Source organism: Rhinopithecus roxellana, chromosome 5 (assembly GCF_007565055.1).
Source record: "Rhinopithecus roxellana isolate Shanxi Qingling chromosome 5, ASM756505v1, whole genome shotgun sequence".
Classification (NCBI taxonomy): Eukaryota; Metazoa; Chordata; class Mammalia; order Primates; family Cercopithecidae; genus Rhinopithecus; species Rhinopithecus roxellana.
In genome coordinates this window covers 144904029-144921290 of record NC_044553.1, presented here as the reverse complement: position 1 = coordinate 144921290, position 17262 = coordinate 144904029, and the positions used below count along the sequence as shown (strand labels likewise).

At 34.8% G+C, this 17262-nt stretch overlaps 1 pseudogene across 1 annotated transcript; it reads right to left on the bottom strand.

Annotated features, from left to right (window-relative positions):
* Positions 1-7540: 7540 nt before the first annotated feature.
* LOC104668562 lies at positions 7541-15970 on the bottom strand (annotated as a pseudogene). The gene is made up of 2 exons (XR_748837.2): positions 15966-15970; positions 7541-8864 (listed from the first exon to the last, which is right to left on the bottom strand). The product of XR_748837.2 is annotated as a transmembrane protein 79 pseudogene (transcript).
* Between the last annotated feature and the right edge of the window lie 1292 nt (positions 15971-17262).

Below are 17262 nucleotides of genomic sequence, written 5' to 3'. Positions count from 1 at the left end.
AAGTTAACTATTCAATAAATGTAAAGTGGATTATTGGTGTATTTCCAAGAATGGAGGTAGGGTGTGTTTGATTTCATATACTGGCCTGTTCTGACTCCATCAAGTGCTTTGACCTGTCAAACTCTACCCTTAACCCCTAGGGGTAAGTGCGAAACTAAATTTATACTTTCTACTTCAATATCTAAATCCAGCGTCCTTCCTGCCACATGATTGTCAGAGCAAAAGCATCAGGAAATTCTAAATCTAGTTTGTCTCCACAGCTTATATGCAGCTGTCATTATAAACAAAGTCTAGTGTCACTCTCATCGAACTTGAAATTTAACACGTGCTTTTGCCACTCAATGAGGGATTTCCTCTAACACACTTACTACGTAAATCTACTGTTCTCCAGTGGTTTTACTTTGGTATTATACTACTATAAAAGCACATTTGGGGACAAAGTATTAACGATATAAAAGAGTAATAATGAGCCTTAAAAACAAGGCTGAAAATTCCACAGAAACAGGATCATTTTTTATGACACTTGCCATTTTTATCTCCCAAACCAGAATTATTACTCAAAAATTAGACATCTAGATGAAAAATATCTGGAATGGAAAAATAAGATAAAGTTAACTGTTTGAGGCCTAAAATTTATTTCAAAGCCTCTGTTAATAAAGATGAAGTTTTTTGTAAAGATAACATTTATGTAATATATTCCTTTTTACATTTTGTGATATACTCTTATTATAAGACTTTCCAATTAATTTGAAATTTAAAATGACGTGCAGACATATTTCAGTAGCAGAAAGTTCCTCCTATCTGAGATAAATAAGAAAGACACAAATAGATTTGTTTATTTCATACTTTACACATCACAGTCATCAAATATATGCATTAAAAGCTTTTAATGTCTTCTCCCCCTTTAATTTTTACCTTATCCAGTCAATATTAAGTGCTAATTTGAACTACTTTATATATATAGATATATCTATCTAGTGCATATATAAACATATGTATTTATATATGTTTATATATATATATATATATATGGCATCAATATTGCAGTATTTAGCATATGAACATCGCATCATAGTTCCAGGAGACGTTTTAGAAGTTTATCTATCTATCTTCAATATTTTCAGTCAAAATTTAATTTCATATCTAAAAAAATTAAGTTCTTTTATTGGAATCTAAAATCACAGGCACTAGCATCGAGCTAGAGTCTTCATAATCCATGACTATTTGGCCGGGCGCGGTGGCTCACGCCTGTAATTCCAGCACTTTGGGAGGCCGAGGTGGGCAGATCACGAGGTCAGGAGATCGAGACCATCCTGGCTAACACAGTGAAACCCCATCTCTACTAAAAATACAAAAAAATTAGCCGGGCGAGGTGGTGGGTGCCTGTAGTCCCAGCTACTCAGGAGGCTGAGGCAGGAGAATGGCGTGAACCCGGGAGGCGGAGCTTGCAGTGAGCCGAGATCGCGCCACTGCACTCCAGCCTGGGCGACAGAGCGAGACTCCGTCTCAAAAAAAAAAAAAAAAAAAAAAAAAAAAAAATCCATAAATATTCAAGACTGCAAAAAAGCATAGATTAGTCACATTCTTGATGGCAAGCCACAGGAACTGAATACTGATTTCTCAGACAATCAGGGAATTACTGATTTCTCAGACAATCAGGGAATGTGTTAGAATATCAGGTAATCATTTAGTTGATAGGACAACGGAGGGGTAAGCTTGGTAAAATGACGAAAGGCAAGATTTTGCACTGGAAGTTAGGTAGTAAGAACAACGGCCAAGGTCATGTTTTAAGAAGACTCTGGTCCTTCTTTTGCTCCTTGAGGATTCACTATCCTTAGAGAAAATGCGTGAGTGCCTAAGCCCAAGTAAAAAAAAGAATAAATTGATCTACAGATTTTTGTAGTGGGAATAGGTACTTCCCCACCTAAAATAGTCACAATAATAAATTATTCTTCAAGAAAGAACAAAATGAATTAAGAAAGTGTGAATAAGAAAAGAAGGACAATTCAAAAGTGACTAATATCCAATATGATATAATGCATGTGTGTGTGTGTGTGTGTGTGTGATGGTCTTCTCTGCTAATAAAAATAATATCAGCCTGCTCATATAAAAAGTATAACTATATAAATGCTTTAAAATCCAATCTCTAAAGACTCAAAGTCATCAAAATGCCACATAAAGTGTGTGTTTAGACTCAGGAGATGAAAATTGGACCATACCACCTCTAACCTATTACATAGAGCATGTGATTTTGCTGCTTGATCTGTAGTTCGTTTTGTTGGAAAATGAGATTTCTATAAAACTGACAACATAAAATGTTGTGAGATGAGAATATTTTATATAAAAGTCATTTCCAAAATACAGAACACCACACATAAAGTTAGTTTCTCATTATTCAGATTCCTTTGGGTCTAACGAGGGAACCTGATTTTTCTTTTTTTCTTTTAAGAATAGATCTTCTGTGCTTGCTCATTTCACACCAGAAAAACTCCCAAACAGGCCTCTGAAGACTATGAAACATTTTCCTTTGGCTAAGAGAGAAGTGTCAGTAGAACTGAAGAAGCAGTCATAAAATTATTTTTTTAAGTGGAAATAATTATCTTAACTAGTGAAGAAAGTCAGCTTCATGATTTTAGCCCTAAGCAAAGGTATGGCTCAGTCATTTTTATTTATGCCTTTAAAAAGCCTCCTCGTTTTGTCCTTTTTGTGACTTTTTTTTCAATTAGCTTGGATATATTTTATACCGCCCTGCAAGGAATTTTATAAATTGTGTATTATTTTTCTTTTTCAAAGAAAAGGGTTTATAAGTCCCAGATTTCTCCCACTCCATGTGGCCATTATTGGTCTTCCCTGGGGGCTTTTTTACCCCTTGCCCTCCAACGTGAGGCTTAACGGGGATGGTTCTTGCAGTCATAATTGAAAATTAACGATGAGAAGCAGTCCCAAACCACACCATTCCCTTTCTCCCTCCTCAGTCCAAAAAGTGTACAATGCAGATTTTATTTCAGGGACCGGAGAGGTGATTAATCGTCATGGGGTCTTGACACTGGCTTCAGATAAGTGGCGCAGTCTGGCAGTAACACAAATATGTGGACACCATTCCCATTAATCTCTGAACACCACATGGAAAGGCAAAAGTCTTTGTGAGGCCTCCATAAAGGGAGTTATTATTACGAGGCCAAATTTTCTTAAAAGAAAGACTAATTTGTAGCCTCTGTGAACCTATCCAAGAGCGGAGGAATTCCTACACTCTACTTATTATAAGGGGAATTTTCTCCAAATAAGAAGATGTAAATGGAGTGTGAGGGTGAAAATAAGAAAACAGAAGTATGAGAGAACTGACAATCAAATGCACAGAGTCATTACTACCGGTCTGTGAGAACTATGAGGCTGGCCGGGAACGTGTTTTTGGATTGCTACAGCTGAAGCACACAAATGGCCCCTAATATATGCTGAGTGAATAGAGAAATGGAACATTCGCATTTTGTTAGGATGCAATACTCATATTTAGTCGTTTATAACTGCAAATAAGATAAATGAAATAATATTAATGTTATCATTGATATTCTGATCTTTGTACTCTTATTACACAATTTCTGCTATCTATAATGTTATGATGATGATAATAATGTTAAACAATGCCCTGTTGATCCACCTGGAAACTCCAAATGCATTGTCTTTCAGGTTGACTCACAATTCCCTTTCTAAATGAAGTCTGTTACCTCTTATTTATTGTTGTTGCTGCATGGAGTTATTCTTCATTTATTTACAGATGTTGCAATTATATTTTTAGATGCTTTGATTACCCTAAGAATTTCTTGAGACACACATCATGAAAAGTTGTTTTTTTTCTTTTTTTCTTTTTTTTTTTTCTTTTTTTTTTTTTTTTTTTTTACCATCAGTGGTGTCGTACCTATCAGGTGCTCAATAAATGTTTGTTGAATGTTTCCTTCTTCCTTTGACTTAGTTGTCTGTCTGTAGGAGAAAGTGTCTCCAAATTGTTAAATATATAGTCTTTCTGTGATCTTTTCTGGATAAGATATTTCTATTCTCTTCGTGAGAGATAGATGCTTGTCTCGGGGATTATATAAACGTTGTCATTCCCTTTTATCCTTGTGTAAACATGACACCCTCTCTCACAGTAGCGCATATCGGCTTTGTTGAGTTTGAGATGGCATAAAATTATTCTTGTTTAACTCTGATTGTTCAAAGAGGATAACTAGACACAGTCTCCTAGTTTCATAGGCAGGCAGTATTTAATCCGTTTTTTAAAATATCTTTTTTTATTTCTAAATACTATTCATATTTATTTATACTATGAAAAGACGTTATTTTACTAACTATTCAGTAATCTAAACCTTCAATGTTACTGAAATAAACTTTGAAAATTAACAGCAAGGAGTATTATTCTATTTTATAAACTTGGTTCTTGGAAATATTTCAAATGAAATATATTCTAATTAATATAGAAGGGTCATAAAACATATATTTTAAAAATATTAATAAAATAAAAGCCCCCTAAACATCAACCAAGGTAGGCATATGAGTTATGTTCTTGGTTCTGAACCCTTCTTTCCCAGTAAGAGTAAACATTGCCTTGACTTTTGTGATAATCATTACTTTGATTTATTTTATAATACTATGTATTATTTTAAATAGCTAGGTTTGGGGCCTCATATAAATACAGTCAGTTGTGTGCATTCTCATGTTACTTATTTCTTTTCCTCATCAATATAAATTCAATCTATGTTGGCAGCTGTAGCTTAATTCAGCCATTTTAATTGTTATTTATAATTGTATTACTAGACTATATTTTATTTACCTATTTTATTTTATTTCACATTTAAGTTATTTATTTTGGGCTATTTCAAGCAATGGTCTTCTAAAATTCCTTTTAAATGTCTGCTGACATATATACAGTTTTTTTTTTTTTTAAGGGCATATATGGAGGGATGAAAAGCATATATTTAGCTTTCTTACGTCATGTTAAAAATGTTTTTCCAAAGTAGTTTTTCTAATTAACTTCCTTCCGGTACTCTATGAGTGTTTCCATTATTTAAACTCTTCACCAACACTTTAAACTACCACAAATTATATTTTTGCATATTAATAGCTGTATAATAATATAATAAAGGTCTTAAACTGTAGTTCCATGATTATTGACTTTTATTATATTTTATGTTTATTTTTGCTATTTAGTTTTTCATTTTAGTGAAGCATCTTTTAAAACATTTTGCTTATGTTTCTCTGATAAATTAAGTTGTATTTTAAATTCAACTTTTAGTTCTTGATCTTATGCATAAATATCATTAATTTTTGTGTATTGACTTTGTATAATACCTCCTTGTTATAGTAACTTACAAATTCTAAAAGTTTTCAATTTTTGTTAGATTCCCTACAATAGAACTAAGATATTCTACATTTGCGGACAGCAGGGTGGCAGTGTCTTTATTGTTTTACTTCTTACTTTCCAATCATGTGTCTTATATGTTTTATAGCCTTATTGAAATAGCTAGATCCTCCAGGACATTGTTGAATATCACCAATAAGTATTACCTTAGTCATAAAATGTATTAGATATCCTTTATCAGTTTTAGGAAGTTCCATTTTATTTCTAATTTGATGAGAGTTTTTTATGAAGAATAGGTTTTGAATTTTTCCAAGTGATTTTTGTAAGTATTAGCATAACTGTATTTCTCTTTTTTCTTAAAATTACAATTACATTATTGATTTTAGAGAAAAACAGCATTGCACACCTTAGATATCGTCATAGTGCCATTTATTGCTACTGCATTAATGGATTCAATTTGCTCATATTTCATGAAAGATTTTCTTCTTTATTTAGAAGGAATATGGTTTAGAGGTTGCTTTTGTTTTTCAAGACAATGTTGTGTTTGGATTTGGTGTCAGAACAACGCTATTTGGGAAGTGTTTCTTCCTATTCTATTTCCTAGAGGACATTGTGTAGAATTGGTGTTATTTCTTCTTTAAATAACCAGTATATTCACCAATAAAACTTTCTGTCCTGGAGACTTCTCTATCAGGAGTCTTTAAACTACAAATTAAATTCATTTCATAGTCATAGAACTATTCAGGATATGTCATCTTGCACACATTTTGGTAGTTTATGTGTTGTGACGATTTTTTTTTCTAATTTATGTTGATGAATCTATGTAACCAGAGTTATTTTTGTATTTGCTTATTATCTTTTTAAAACCTACGGAGTCTGTAGGAAAATTCCTATTTTTATTGTTAATACTGGAGCTGGAAAGTGATTTTTCTCTCTCTCTCTCTTTTTTTTTTTTTTTTGAAAGAGTATTTTACAATTGGTATTATTCTTCTCAAAGGTCTGCAGGAATTTATTCACCACTGATGTCATCTGGGTCTTTATTTTGTTATTGTTTTTGTTTGTAGTGATGTTTTTGCTTTTCGAGTCAATATTGCTAATTGTTTCTCAAACATTTCATGTTTTACATGTTGTCTGATTTTAATATAATGTTTACAATATTATATTATCTTTTTAATGATTACATGATCAGGAGTGATGGTAATTTTTAATTTCAGATCTTGATATTTTTTGTGGATTCCTTTTTCCTGATGAGACTAACTTTATTGATCCATTCAAAGAACCAGATTTTGTTTTCACTGATTCTGTTGTTTTGCTGTTTTTCAATTCATTGACATTTAACTCATATTTTTATTATTTACTTCTGTCTACATAATTGGTTTTAATTTCTCTCTTTTTTTTGTACTACCTTCCTAATGTGGGAGCATAGATCATTAATTGTACACATTTTTCTCATTAAATATGATCACTTAAAGGTATGTATACAGTTTCTTTTTACTTTCTCTTTTTTTTTTTTTTTTGACTGGTAGTAATTTATTGTTACACACACACACTCATACTAGGTTAACATCAGCCATCACACCATCCAGGCACTCCCCAGTCACCACGTGTGAGCGCGCGCGTGCGCACACACACACACACACACACACCCGCACACACACACCCGCTCTTGGGAGGCAGATTTCCCTGTCTGCTCCCCTCTTCCCGTGGGAGAGGCATGGCTTCTGGGCAGTTTAAAGGTGGGAAGTTACAGGGGCCTAAATAGGTAGAAGAGCAGCAGCTCTGGACTGGCCAGCTGTAAATAGTCTTAACTGAGGCTAAGGGGCCCTAAGGCCAGTCATGGAGGGTCCTGAATCCAGATCCCCAGGAAGGTTTTCAGCAAACATCACAGTCCCATTTGATATGATGCCCAACCTCTATCCTTAAAGCATTTCCAGCGTCCTTGACGCACGGTGCTTAGACAACTGGCACAGAAGTGGTCAGGGCCTTGGCTGTGGCTCTGCCTCCTGCCTCACTGGAAGCCGGGGAGTGGACCAGAGTCCAGCATTAGGGAGCCCTTGTGGCAGTGGTGGGAGGCTGCTCAGGAAGGAGCTGTGCCTCTTCCCTGGTCCTGGCCCCATGCCCTCAGCATCCATAAGAAACACGGCTGTCCACCTTTTTTCCTGCAAGAAAACTAAGTCCATCCCATATGACTGTCCTGGGCACCAAAGGTGAAGGGCAGCCCGGGCAAGGGGAGAACTCTGATTGATTGGAGTCCCTGTTGGGGTAGTAGCAGGGTTCCACCCACTGCGGTCCTAGGCCTGGGGGCGAAGTCCAGGCCTGGCCACAGGGTTCAAAGATGTGTCAGACCCACGCCATTACCCACTACTCCGAGTGGGAGAGCAGAGCGGCTCAGCCCCAGGGGCGGGGCCTGTAGTTGGAGGCCGACCGGGCGTGGTCCGGGTAGTCCAGGCGGCTCTCGGTGGCAGTGAGCATGCGCTCCGGCTCTACCACGAACATGTAGTAGAGGTTCCACATCAGCATCGACAGCAGCGGCAGAAACGTCAGGCCGTAGCCGAAGCCTCGGAAGGAGCGGCCCACGGCGAAGGTCAGCCAGTAGATCAGACGGGAGATGGCAAAGAGACCAGTGAGCAGAGGGAGCAGTTTGAGGGTATCCTGGGGCAGTTAAGTAGAAAGCACGGCCAGGTTGAAGAAGTAGAGGATGAAGAGCTGGATCGACTGGGCCACATATCGCCGGTGGATCTCCACTTCCCGCCGTGGCTCCCCAAAGGGCCGAAGGGCAGAAAAGCATAACAGGCTCAGCCCGTACACCAGGATCCCCAGCACAATGGGGAAAGTGGCAAAGACCCCGCAGCGCAGTGTGTAGATCAGGCGGGAACTCATGGGGGGCAGCCGTGGGACATCAAACGGCAGGAAGGCATATGCCCCGTATAGTAGGCAGGGGAAGAGGATGAGTGCAGCTCCCACGGAGGCCACAGCCCTTAGCCACTCACGGTCTCCACAGCTCCCGCAGCCCCCACAGGAACGGCCAGGCGGCCTCACCACTGCCTCAGCCCACTTGCGCTCAGTGGGGTCGGGCTGGGTGGCCCGGCGGGGCATGAAGGTTCGGCACTCGCCCTCGCCTGCCTCACAGCGCATGATAAGGTCTTCTTGGGGCCGCCGCTCGATGCACTGTAGGTCAATAGGCACGAAGGCACGGGCCGCTTTCTCAGGCAGCAGGTTGGCATCGTCTTCGGGCAGCTCCTCTAGCTTGGTAAGTGGTTCTGACTCAGGGGGCTCTGGTTCAATGTCCCGCCAGCCAGGGGGATCCGGGAACGGAGCACTGGGCTGAGGGCCGGTCTCCCAGGGCAAGGTGGCAGCCTCGCTTACTGTGCTATCTAGACCATCCTCAGCCCCCTCTATGGCTGTGGGAGACCCAGCTGAAGACCCCACTCCGAGAGACTCAGCTCCTGGGGATTTGGCCCCACCTTCCCCTTCTGGCTGCCGGCCATTAAAGTGTCTCTCTCTGTTGGCCAGGCTGGAGTGCAGTGGCACCGTCTCAGCTCATTGCAGTCTCCACCTCCTGGGTTCAAGTAACTCTCCTGCTTCAGCCTCCTGAGTAGCTGGGATTACAGGCACATGCCACCACGCCCAGCTAATTTGTGTATTTTTTTGTAGAAACGGGCTTGCACCATGTTGGCCAGGCTAGTCTCGCACTCCTGACCTCAGGTGATCCACCCTCCACCCGCCCTGGCTTCCCAGAGTTGCTGGGATTACAGGCGTCAGCCACCACGCCCAGCCTGTCTACATTTTCATCTGTGCTTTGCTTTAGCTGTTTCCCATAAAGTTGGATAAGTTTTATTTTCATTATCATTTAGTTTAAAGCAGTTTCTAATATTGCTAATGTGTCACTCGTAGGTCTTTAAGCATGTGTTGCTCTATTTTGAAATAATTTTAACTTTTCACATTATAACTTTAACGGTTTTATCTTTTTCTGTACTTTTTTATTTGTGTTATTAAGTTAGCCATCATTTTTTTATTTTTTGTGGTTTTCCTCAGTGTAAATCTACCTTTTTCTCTGACCATTTTTAATATTTTTTTTTACTTTCTGGTTTTAACAGCTTGACTAGTGCCATGGCTTAATGTCCTCTCCAAAATTCATGTGTTGAAATGTAATTGCTAATATAACGGTATTGGGAGGTAGAACCTCTAAGATATGATTAAGCAATGAAGGGTCCATCTTCACAAGTGGTTTAATACCATTATCTCGAAAATGGCTTAGTTATCCTGGCAGTGGGCTTCTGATAAAAAGACAAGTTTGGCTCCATTCTCTCTGCCTCAGGTGCTAGCTTGCCCTTCCACTATATTACGACATGGTAAGAAGCCTCTTGCCAGATGTTGGTGCCATAATCTTGGACTTTCCAGTCTACAGAACTGTGAGCAAGATAAATTTCTTTTTATTACAAATTATCCAGTCTATGGTATTTTGTTATAGCAGCAGAAAATGAATCAAGACAGCAGTAAGTTCCTATATGTGGTTTTCTTATACTTACTTGGCTTACCTTTTTCCTGTTTTACTTTGGCATTTTATTAAATAATATATCTAAAAGATCTATGGAAGTATATGGAGACACTCCTTTCTCTTTGTTATAGCTGCATTATAATCAACTGTATGTGACATTAGACCTTAGCTAAAAGTTTCCTTATTGATAGACATATGGGTAATTTTGAGTCCTAGCCTATTAAATCTACTAATTTATTGAATAAACATTATATAGATTTTTGCATTTTTTCTAATTTATCCCTGGAAAAATTCCTAGAGCTGATCAAAAAGTAAATGCAGTTTGGTTTGATATGGCTACATTTCTTCCTAGATAGATTCTGCTATTTTCTGTTCCTATCACCGGTGTATGAGAGTGTCTATTTTTCCACAGCCACACTAACAAAAATGTCACCAAATTTTGATTTGTTTTACCTTGGAGATAAGAAATTCTATGTTTTTGCCACTACTCTTACAAATCAAGTGTTTGAATATGTATGCATTTGTACCCATATATTTTTCCTATCTTAATAATGAAATGAAAATTGATACTATACTGTGTTTTGTTTTATTTACTAATATTTTCTTGCTATTTCTGGTCCTTTGACTCTCATAGACATTTTGAATCTTTAACAATATTTACACATACACACACACAGAACATGGATTCTAACTGAGATTCAGAAGATCAATTTGAGGAGAATTTACATATTTACAAAATTGACTTCAATTTTTAATCATGATGTCTATCTTTTCTTTTTGAGATTTTAATTTTCCTCTTCCTTGGAGTTTTTAGTTTAGAGATTTGCACATAATTTAATGTATATTTATATTACCTTGAACCTAGGGACTTTGTAAACTTATTAACTCTGATATGTTGGATATATTATTTTACATTTTCTGTGTATGCGAATGTGTCATATGCAAATAGTTGCTGTCTAGTTTGTTCCTTTCTATTGATAACATTTTTTACTCTCGTCTGCTGTGCTAAATATAAATTGCTGTAAACTTTACTCTTGATTCATTTATAAATTACAAAAAATACTATATAATTATTTTATTATTGATTAAATGTATCATATCAGTTAAAATATTGGTATTAATACTGGTATCACATAAGAATAATAACTTTCATGATTTCTCTAATAGGAGAGAGCTTTTTATTTCTAGTGTTACTAAGACTCATTTCAGCATTTGTTGAATTTTATTTTCAACAGCTTTTTAGATTATCAACTTTGAATTTATTTACTTTTTCTATTAATCCTTAGCTTACACTATTATTTCAAATGTTAAACCAATCCTTAATTACATAAATAAGCCCAATTCAGCGTGATTATAATTTTTGTAATGTAACACTGCATTAAATTTGTTATTTGTAGAGCATATATTTTTCTGAGAAAGCTTGACCACTTTGTTTTCTTTTCTTAGTCACATTTTTGTACCAAATGTATGTTCGCCTAAAAAAAAAAAATGCGTTCAAACATATCCCATCTTTTCAAAATATCTTAAATATTTTTCTACCATAATTTTTATTCCTAATAATTTTAGAAAAACTCACAGTAAAATATTGTAGCTCTAGATATTTCTTTGTTAAAATATTTATATTTACAAATTTATTTTTGAAATAGATACAAGACTTCTTTTTTTTTAGTTTTTGTGTCAATTGCCACAGTTTTGCTTATAAATAGGTCTATTTCATCTGAATAAAATTTTATTATCAGAGAGATTCTCATAATATGCTCCCATAATTAATGGCTTTAAAGTCTACAGTGATGTTTCTTATTTTCACACCTATGTGTCTACCTTTTGAAATTTGAAGTTTTTGTCTTCTCTCTTTGATTCTTAATTACCTTTACTTGGAGTCCACATTTTTATTAGTCATTTTCAAAGATCTTTATTTTGTTTTTTTGTTTGTTTGTTTTATGGAATCTATTGTAATTTGTTTTTAATTACTTTATCTTCCTATGTTTTTTCCTTCTATTGGATTTGAGGTATTTTTTTAATGGTCTGGCTTCTTGAGTTAGAAGCTCAAATCAGTGGTTTATTTTCAGCTTTTCTTTTTTTTTCTTATATATTTACTTAAGGCTCATTATTTTCCATTAAGCATGACATTAACATCATCCCACAAGTTTGATATATCATTTTAAAATCACAGTCAAAACACTTCCTAATTTCCATTGTGGTTATTTTCCTGTGGTTGTTTTAAATTGCAGACTCATCTTTAAAATAGCAAATATTACATTATTTTTTATTAATTATTTTTAGGTATTGCTTCCTGACTTAATTCCACTCTGATCATTGAATACATTTTAAATTATTTTAGCCCTTTACAACTTGTTTGGACTTGCTTTGTGTCCTAGCATACAGTCTATATTGATAAACAGTTCATGTAAATTTCAAAAGAATGTGTAGTCTTCATTATTTGGTCTAGCATAATATGTTGATCAGTTAATTGTTATTCAAATGATCAATATTCATAAGGATTTACTTTGTTTGCTTAGTCTGTCAAGTATTTAAAGGGATTGCTAGTCTTCCATTCCACTGTGACTGTGAATTCTGTAGTTTTGTCTTTTAGCTTTATCAATTGTTCCTTTACGTGTTTGATGCTATGTAATTAGAGACACACACATTTAGAATTTTTATATCTTTCTGGAAAAATGACCTTTATATTATTATGAGATAGATATCTTTCTTTGTAGTATTGGTTCTTGCCTTAAGTCTATTTTGCCTGACAGTGATGTATGTTTACCAGTTCTTAAAGGTTACTGTTTGTGTGTTAATGCTTTTTTATTATCCTCTCATTTCTTATGAGAGGCACTGAAAAGGGTGTCCTTTGTAGGTAATATTTTTCTTTGATGATTTTTATTTTACTCTGACAGTTTTAATTTTAATTGTATTATTGTGTTTACTAATATATAATAGAATGTTTACTATATTTGTCTTTATATATCTACCTTACAAAACTTATTTTAAATTTTCTACCTGTTTTACTTTAATTTTCTTTTATTATCACCTTTGTTTGTGCTCTTTTGCTGTTGAATGTTTATGCTATCACAGCCTTCAACCTTGATTTCGCATATTCTATTTTTTATGTGTAGAATTTGCTGGGATTTTATCTGAGTGCTATGTGATCCTATTTCCTGTGATACTGTTACTTTACTCTTTAATACTATTATATTCCCTGCATTCATTATCTTTTTTTTGTCATTTCTTCCCGATTTTCCATGTTTCTTCCTAAGATCATTTTCCTTTACCGGAGGAACTCACTTCAGTATTACTTTTGTATGGACACATCTTTTCTCTCTAGGTGCTTTTTTTCTCTTAATAATTGCTTTACAGAAATTTTATTTTGATGTTCCTATGCACACATCCATAGGTTTTATTTTTACTTATTCCACCTCTTCATATTGGCCCAATGTCACACAGCAGTTTTGGAAGAGTCTCAGCCATTATCTCGTCTAAATTTACTTGTGCCTCATTCTCTTTCTGTTCTTCTGGGACACAAGGTAAACAAGACTTTTCAGATGTGTTTCTCATGCTCCATTCTGTTATCTGAATTCTTTTATAATGTCCATGAATCCACTTGCCTGTTTTCTATGCCCCTGGCATTCCCTTAACCAATTTTCTTTCCTATTGTGTCCTGTCTTCTGTTAAACCCACCTATTTAGTTGTAAATTACTATCATGATATTTTTAATCCTAGATCTCCTATATCATTTTTCAAGGATTCCCTTTCTCCAGTAAGTTACCTTTTTCTCTCTTTCCTCACAAATATTAACCATAGTTCATTCAAAGTCAGTGTCTGAAATCCATAATTACTCAAATACCTCTGGATCCGTTTCTGTTGTTTGCTTTTCAACCCGATCATTTGTGTGTTTGCATGTGTATGTGTGTACAACTGATGCACAACACTAGATAGAAAAAATATAGCGTATCTAGATACTATTAATTCTCTATAAACTTTACCCATATCCTCTACCAGGTGTATAAAGTGGCACCATGTGACCTAAATTCAGTGACAGCCTTAGCTGACTGTAGCCCAACGTGTGGTTTTCCAAGACTTCCTCTACTTCCGCTTCTCATTCTCTTAGAGTGTAGCTCTCCTGAGTTCCCAGCTTAAAGCCTGGGTCTTACATTCTGATTATGTTATTTGCATGTTTGTTTCTCTTTGATACCATGACACAACCATGTCTTTTCTTGATCATAATGGGAAGGCCTGTAGTGTTTTCCTTTTAAGTGCTTGTTTATTGATTAAGATATATACTTTATCATGTTAATAATGTGTCCATTAAGTACTATTTTATTGAGTGTAGTTTTATCGTGACGTGTGCTGAATTTTGGCAAATGCCTTCTCTACATGTTTGTAGTAATCATATAATTTTTCTTTTATGCTCTGTTTATATGGCCTTATTATGGTCGTATTTATGGCCTTTCTACCATTGGACCACACTTGCATTACTGAAATTAACTATAGTTGTTTATCTTGTATTGTTTTTTATGTGCTATTAGATTCTATTTGCTGGTGTTATATTTACAAATTTTGCATTAATATTTATAACTAAAATATATTTGTAATTTAGCAATTTTGTGCAATGTATAAAATGAATGTTATATTCATAGTATAAATCAAATTTAGAGGTTGTTCTTTTTCAATGCTCTGAAACAATTTATGAAGCATTTAAATTACCTGATCTTTAAAAACTTGGTAAAGTTCCTAGATGATGTAAATTGGGATTGCTGCTTTTTGGAAAGGGGCTCTTTAACTACTTTCTGTATTTCCTCTAGGATAATTATTCTGCTTATATTTTCTATATATTGAGTTTAGTTTTGGTAAGCTTTTCAAAAAAATTATTTATTTTATTTTTTCTTTGGAGAGTGACAGAATTTATGAGTAAACTAGATTTAGCATTTATTCACTACTTCTGTTTTAGTGCATATCAGTTTTCTAACTCATTTATTTCTATCTTTATTAATATTTCCATCTTTATTTTTATTTATCCTTTTTTTCTAGGTTTTAGAAATCATTAATTTATTTAATTTTGTCTCATTTTTATTGATATAGTTATTTAATACTATACTATGATTTTTTACTCACAAAAATTTTTTACTCACTAAAACTGTTTTAGAAGTATATCACAAAATCTTTTGTAACCTGTTTTTATCAACCTTATTTTCAACTCCACAGTCACTTTATATTTACCCTTTGAGTCAGCATTATTTAATTTTTTATTACATTGTTTCAATATGAAAAGTCATTTTCTTCTGATTTTTTTGAAATTAATTTCTAAATTTTTAAATTATAATCAGAGAATGCTATTTTTATTATTTCTATATTTTGGAATTTATTGAGGTCTTTCTTTTGAGAAATCACTTAAATTATATTTTCTTGAAAAAATATTATTCAGCTATTCATTTAGATGAATGTTCCACATGCACATTGAGTAAAGGTACAATGGCAAAAACTGCAATGACTTTTACATCAACCTAATCTATTGTCTGGTTTTGGCAATCATAGTATATCTTTAATTGCATGACAGACATTTCTCTAAAAGAAGACAGAAACTGAAGTAAGTAACATTTACCTCCAGAATGGGGCACATAGCTTTTAGTGCCATGCCACAAAACAGAAGCCAAATGGATTTCATTTCTCATGGAGCTAGGTCTGACTGACTTGTGCTGCAGATTTGGTTGATTTCATTAAAATAAGTTGAGAGGTGAATCAGGACCTTCCTCATAACTGGAACGAGAATCTAAAAGCTGGTTGGCAAAGGCACCTGTGCTTCATTAATGATATTGTGCTGCCTAGGATTGCTCCGGATCTTGCTGTTTTCTCCATGAAGAGTTCCAGTAGCTCTCCGTGCCCATCTTGTTTGCTCTTTCAATCTTGAAGTGTTGCCTCACCCCTGGACCTTCTCAGGGTAGCAGACCGAGCTTCTGTGACAATCTGGATGTCTCCCAGCTCTTATTTGCTGAACTTTCAAAGTGGGAGGAAAAGGGATCTCAGTCTTTGAGCCCTACTTTAAGCATCAACTCCTAAGGACATCTAATAGATTTCATGTAGTTCTACTGTGTTTGCAGACTGTGGATACCTTGAACTTACTGCATGCTCTATATATCACTAGGTGCTCTTTCTTGACTGTCTTGTGGTCATTAATATTTCAGTAGAAGAGAGGCTCATTTCTCCCTCCCCTGTCTATGGAAGATTCCTCCTTTTGCAATTGCAGCAGGGATGAAAGCAAAATTAATTTACTTTCTCTGGTGAAGGACTTCTCACTTTTTTGAAATTTAGTTCACTGGGCATCTGCACGTGCACAACTCTAAAATTATCCGGTTTGTTTTGGTTGTTATGGTGAGAATGACTGTCTCTTTTTACTTCCTAGATCTAAACTGGATTCCCCTTGTTTTGTTTTTGTTTTAATTTTTAACCATTCCATTTTATTTTTCTCTCTCTTATATATTTCCTTAAGCTTTTATATGTGATCATGTTTTATTACTGCGCTCTCTTTTCCAATTTTAGTGTTATTTCTTAAATAATTAAAAAAATTTAATCCATTCCTAAATTTTATCAACTACCTTTGTAAATCTTTTTTTATTCTAATCACATAATTTCTGAGCTTTTCTAATTTTGATTTATCCTATAAATTGTTTTAATTTTTTTCTTTTTCACTTGAAATATTAGAGTATCATCTTTGTTGTGGGTGTTTACATTGGGCATAACTTCATAGTCTGGAGAAGCATTATTATTCTGAATTATTTTTGCCTTTTAATGTTGCATAAGATTTAAATGCAAAAATCATTACACAGTGCATAAGCATTATCATTTTGTGCTGTCATGTATAAGTGGGATTAGTTTTCTTTCTTCTTAGACAGATAGAGAGGTCAGGGTAGATTATCTTACTTCATAGCTCTAGAGTTCTCTCATCTACTGATTTTGAGAAGTGGTAAAAAATAACACATTTCTTAGACATTTCAAAACCTTGTGTCTGTTTTCCTCTACTTTTTGATCTGGATTTTATCTTTTCTTTATTGTCTCTGTCCTACTAAAATGGAATTATACTCCCAGGAGTTTTTTTTTTTTTTTTTTTTTTTTTTTTTCTTTTCAATCTATGGCTTTACCCTGAAATGAAATAACTATTATCTGGTTTCAAAATCTATAGGGCTCATATTATCTCACATTATAAACCTATACCATGGTCCTTCACAATTTCTTCTTTATTGTTACTATTTTTGTTATTTTTATTTAAATTGTACAACATGGTATTTTGATAGACATAATAAAATGATTACTATAGTAAAGTAGTTAACATTTCCATCTTTCTACATATTTACCTCCCAATGTTTTGTACTAAGAGCACCTAAAATCTGTTCCCTTTCCTGTATACAATATGTTATTTCTT